Here is a 5,492-nt window from a genome sequence, read left to right as displayed (position 1 = left end):
CGGCGGGGGGGGCCGGGCGGGAGTTGCACGCGGCAGAGGGGGGAGCGGCGCGGCCGGAGCCGGGCGGGACCCGCCGGGACAGGTGAGGCCGGGGCTGCCCGGGACTCTCCCGCTTCCCTCCCGCCGCCTTGGCACCCAGCGCCGCTCCTCGGGCCGCCGCTCGCCGCGGCCCCGCTCCTTCTCCCCGCCGCCCGGTGTGCGCGGCCTCCCCGGGGCCTGTCCGTGAAGGGCGGCACCGCCCGGTGGCAGCAGCACTGAGGCGGCGGCGGCCCTGCGGGCCGGGCTGCACCGGAGGTTCCGCGGTGTCGCCAGCGGGCGGAGGCGGGGTCGCCGTCAGACCGAGGAAGGGGGCGCGGAGCTGCCGCTGGGGCCGGCCCTGCCTGCTCCGGCCCTGCCGCGGGGCCCGAGCCCGTCCCCGGGCCGAGGCTGCGGGCGCGGCTCGCCTGCCTCTCCTGTCCACCCGCGCTGGGCCCGTGCAGATCCCGCCTGGAAGTGCCTGGCGGGTGGGAGATTCTTGTGCCACAGAGATCTGGAGTGGCGGCACGGAGCTGGTTCTTTTTTGCGTGCGGTGGGGTTGCTCGGTGCCCTGGAGGCCACACACGGCTGTGTTTGGGGCAGGTGCCTCCCCTCCGTGTTGGGTAGGAGCTGGTTCTGTGCTGGTTTGGAACTGTGGCTGACTGAAGTTTGGCGTGGAGGTGGTGATGCAGGTTTGACATTTATTTAGAAACCCCTCAGCTGTGTTGTAAACATTGGCTTCCCTAAAGCAGCTGATGTGATGCCTTTGGGGTTTCCTGCTGAATTAACTGAAGTGGAATGAACACAAAATAATCCATGGTAAAATGGGGGTTCCTAGAACTGTATTGGGCATGTCATGTTAACTGTCTCATAGGGATCCTGACGGTGATTTTGGCAATGACTTGAAGGAAGCTGACAGGTAAAAGCTGAGGAACTGCGTGAGCAACTCAGAGTGCTGAGTAAAAAATGGGAGATGAGAATCTGACACTGTGGCCTGGTTAGTTTGGCACTGGAGACCACCACATATATTTTACCAGAGAAAGCAAACTTCAGGAGGAGTCTGAAATGGGAACAAAGAAACAAGGGAGGGAGAAGTGGGATCTGTCCTGGGAGGCAGGAATTCTTGCCTGGGTTCATGAATGTATTGAACACAGGGAGTTAGGCTGGGGGTGGTCTTTGGTACCTCACTGAGGAGGAGGAGAGGGAGTGTTAACTCAGCTCCCACACTGGTGCAAAAGCTGCTGTGCCTGGGTTTGGTGCTTGTGTGTGGTTCAAAGCCGGTGGAAAGCTGGGCAGAGTTTGAACATGTATGAGGTGGGAATAAAGGTGAAAAAAGCTGCCATGTGATGCTGAGAGAACTCCATCTGCTTTCTCCAGCAAGAACTTGAGAGAAGAACTGGCCAGTCTGCATCTGCTTATGGAGAACAGAGGCTGGAGACTGGGAATTCAGTCTGGCTGGTCAGGGTATGTCTATATGGAATCCAAAATGTATATCTTTAGGCAACAGAGATGCAAGCATGAGAACAAACTTCCCTAAGTCAGTGATGACATTGTATTGGCTGCCAACTTTTATATGGAGGCTCCATATTTTTCTTTTTTTTAATGAAAGCAACTGGGCTCACAGCCCCAGGAGTTTGGGGTCTGCTCTGCTTGGGGGTCTGTGAGGTGGCTGTGGTGTCTTTAAGGGAGTTTGCTGGAAGATGGACACCTAATTAAACTGGGAAATAAATGTAAAAGTTTCACTTATAAATTTCTAGGAACATCTGAGTTCCCCTTTTCTTTGCAGCATTCTCAGGAATTTGTTTATCTGGCTGTGACAATTATTTAATTTTTTTAAGAGAGCCTTGACTGGGACATTTCCTCAGAGGTGTCACTGCTGTGGGTTTTGTTGTCCATCCAGCCCACCTGTCTCAACAATTGTGTTACTTACCTGTCAGACTTGGTTGTAACAAGCTAAAAGGAAAAAAACCAAACCCAAAACCCAAATCAAGGGAAGATTTAGGGGCTGATCTTGCCACAGAGACTTTGGAGAATGCTGCTGTGCCGGCTTTTATTGTGATCTCAATCTGCCAAATATGCACTGGCCTGCTTTTGTTTTTTGTTTGTGTGGGGCTTCTCAAAGTCTCCCTTGTGCCAGTGCTGGGGAGCACAGGGATGATGTGAGTAGCCTTTCCTCAGCCTGGTGCCTGTGCTCGCTGAGCTCTGCTCATCTGGAGGCAGGTGCCAGGCCTGGATGACTCCAGTCGGCTCCGTTGGTGAGGATTGCTCTGGGCATTGGGCCCTCTCCTCCAAGAGATGTGGTTTTAGTCTGTGCTGTTTGAGACAGAGCTATTTCCATCCCTCTTTTCTGTCTCCAGTTTGTTTCAGAGGCTGCTGTCAGTGGAGGGAGAGGGTTGTTCTCAGTAATACTTTGGTAGGTGAGGAAAAAGGAGGGTAGAGAGAACTGAGATTGTCTTGGGGGGTGTGTGGTTGCACTGAGTGTGTGCAGTGGTGTTGGAAATGACTGAGCATTGTTTCACAGGAAAATCCAGCAGTGTCATCTATTATTTTTATGAGAGAGAAATGTGAGCAGAAAGAAAGAAATCAGTGTTGCATACTTGCACATCACACTCAACTTCCCAGGACATGCTCCCCCAAGGAATTAATAATTATCAAAGAGTTATGAAAGCTCATACCTTTCCCCTTCCAACCCTTCAGCCAGCCGGTTTCCTGTGTGTTTTTGGATTTCTAGTGGTCTCTTACTGTGAGACCTGTCGCTCTTTGCAGAACTAGATCAGATCCCTTTTTAGATAATGATGAATGGAGATAAGAGCTATTAAAAAATTACTTTGTTCTTAATAAATTAGCATAACAGATTAATCCCTGCTCATAATCACTGACCTGTTCTTCAGGAGGATGCTGGGGCTGTGATGGAGCAGGGAGGAATTTTGTCTGGTCACTTGGAGCATGCTTCAGGCCGATATAATCGCTTCCCTCCTGTTCCTCGCTGACGTTCCCACAGTTCCATGCACTCCCAACAGCCCCAAAGGATAGGATTTCCCTCCGGAGGGATCAGATGATTAGCTTATAAATAGCAAATGCCTGCTCAGGCCTACTTTCCTGGGTGATTTGGTCCCTGTCCTGTCCGAAGCAATGAGTACAACTGCATCCACACATTGCAGCCCAGAGCCAAATCCAAGGAGAGGGGCATGCTTTCCCTTGAGATGGTGGATTTCTGCCCAGAAGGAAACTGCCCTGGTGCAAGGTGCTTTGGCTTTGCAGCCAGAGCCTCAGAGAGGGGATTGACTGGGAGGCTCCGGCGGCAGCAGCGCTGTGCTGCTGGATGTGCTGGCACAGCACCGGGAAACGGGCTCTTTTCTGGGAATGTGAGCTGAAATGAATCTGAGACGTGTTCAGTGGCTGAATAGTGTTTGAAATGAGCCTGTGCTCCTGCCAGGAAGCCTGTGCTGGTGCTGGGGCACCCTTGTATCAAAGCCTGAGCTCTTGGAGTCCTCTTTGAGTTGCACACATTCCCCCTTACTTATTTCCTTCAAACTTTCTTTTCTTTCTCTCTAGTTTAGTCAGTCCTGGGCTGCTGAGAGATTTCTGACACACGTGCTGAGGTTTGATGTGCAGCCTCTGGTCGCTCTGACACACCTGGGTTTGCCTCGTGAGGTGGGGATAGTTTTCATGGGGTGTGTTTGCAATGTCCTTGTGCAGGGATCTGTGTGTGGTGGGTCTGGGAGCAGCTTCGGCCTTTCCAGACAGAGGTAACTTTAGTGGGACAGAGCATCAGCAGAACTTATCTGACAGTCCCGGCTCTTAACAGCTGTAAGGCCTTTGTTGTTACTTATTACCTTGTCTGTCTTGCTCTCTCTCAGTTGAGAGATGCCCTCAAATTTCTTCTTCAAGAGGGAGAAGCCTGCCCAGGGCCTATCCCAAGAGTGGAGAGTTATGTGTCAGTATATTCTGTTTCAACATGTATCAAGTTTCTGGCCTCAGAGGTTTCCTTTTATGTTGTGAGCTTTTTAGGCGCTTTATTCCCTTCAGTCTCTGATGGAGAGCATTCCTGATCTGCCTTCCCTTGTGGATCCTATTGCTTCACTTCTAGGTGGAGTGTTTGCTCAGCGGTGTGTGTGATACAGCTGATCTCAGGCACTGCACACCCAGGATGGTCGGCTGGCCCGGCCACGCGTGACAGAGTTCTGCTTTTGCCAACATTGATTTTCCTGGGGGACAGAAACACTGCGCTGGCTCTTGCAGGGGTGTGGGCCTGATCCCACCGCAGAGATAGGCACAGCATTGACAGGAAGGATGGCAGTTAGGATTATGGTTTTCCTAAGCCTTGGGAGTGGGGTTTGCAGAAATAAGATAGGTGGGAATGTTCTGATAACAAAGTACAGGCGACATATCGGGTACCTCTGTCTGAGATGGAGCAAGAGCCAAATCTGGTTACTCTTGCTGAGGCTGCTGACCGCTGTCAGCTCCTCCCCGCTTCAGAGGAGCCTGTGCCTGCAGCAGGGACAGAGGTAGACATGGCTCACAACTTATCTGCTCGGGGGCAAAGTCTTGTAGCTGAACTTAAGCCCAGAATTGCAGCGGGGTATTCTCTGGAGCACAGCTTTCTGCTATTTCATGCTGTCAGAACAGCACTGGCTGGGAAGTGGAGTCCTTGTTCCTTTTCCAACCTGACCAGTTCTTCACTAGAAAATGAAATTGTGGAATTGTTCTCAGAACGTGCTTGGACATGGCACTGCCTGTGAGTGACAGCTTTATGGTAAGGACCCTCAAAGCATTTCTACTCTGCAGTCAGTTCAGTTGCTTAGGCTCTGCCAGCCTTTTCCTGATGGTCCCTGCTGAAGCTGAGGATCGCTCCGAGCGAACGAGGGTTGCAGTTTGCATTGTTCCTTCTGGAAACTTCAGAGGGTTTTGTTGGTTTGTTTTATTCTAGAAACTTGTTGAAGTAGACAGCTTCCCCCAAGTGGATGAGTGCCTTGTGGCAACCCAGCATGAATCTATTCAGTTCTCTCTGTTGTTTCAACTGTGCTGCCTGGATTTGCAATAATTTTTTTTTTTTTTAATCTTTCAAAGGACTCAGCAGAAGTCTTATTGCAGGAGCATGACGGACACATAACACTCAGGGCCACCGGTGGGACAGAGCCAGGTGGAATCTGTTTCACTGTTTTAATGGGAACAAGAGTAGCCGTTGTCCTGTTTAGTATCTTGTTTATGAGGCACCTACTCCCAGTTTGGAGAACATCTCACTGAGGGTACCCTGGGAGAGCATGGCTGGCTGCCAGCCTGGAGCCTGGGTCATGCCTGTGCTTCCTGCAGCTCAGCTTGGCTGCCAGCACCACCTGGCAGCTTCATCACTCTGCGGGTGCTCGTGACCTGGGGTGCTCAGGAGGAGCTTTAGGAGGATGTGAGGAGCTCTGAAGTTGTTGCTTCTCAACCCCCGCCCCCCCCCCTCCCCCCCCAGCAGGTTCAGGGAGAAAATT

General features: G+C 51.9%; 1 protein-coding gene across 2 annotated transcripts in view; it reads left to right on the top strand.

The window, feature by feature from the left end:
• Positions 1-5,492, top strand: part of MTMR4 (myotubularin related protein 4) — a 56,637-nt gene continuing 51,145 nt past the window's right edge. Inside the window, exon 1 of one of the 2 annotated variants that reach the window (XM_041484907.1) lies at positions 1-82. The gene's annotated coding sequence lies outside the window, so the exon portion shown is untranslated. Of the gene's footprint in view, positions 83-1,288; positions 1,480-5,492 lie in introns of those variants that run through there. The other variant, XM_041484908.1, reaches the window with a different exon arrangement.

The sequence above is a fragment of the Pyrgilauda ruficollis genome, unplaced genomic scaffold (assembly GCF_017590135.1).
Source record: "Pyrgilauda ruficollis isolate IOZ18807 unplaced genomic scaffold, ASM1759013v1 scaffold69, whole genome shotgun sequence".
Taxonomy (NCBI): Eukaryota; Metazoa; Chordata; class Aves; order Passeriformes; family Passeridae; genus Pyrgilauda; species Pyrgilauda ruficollis.
This window is presented reverse-complemented; position numbering and strand designations above follow the sequence as displayed.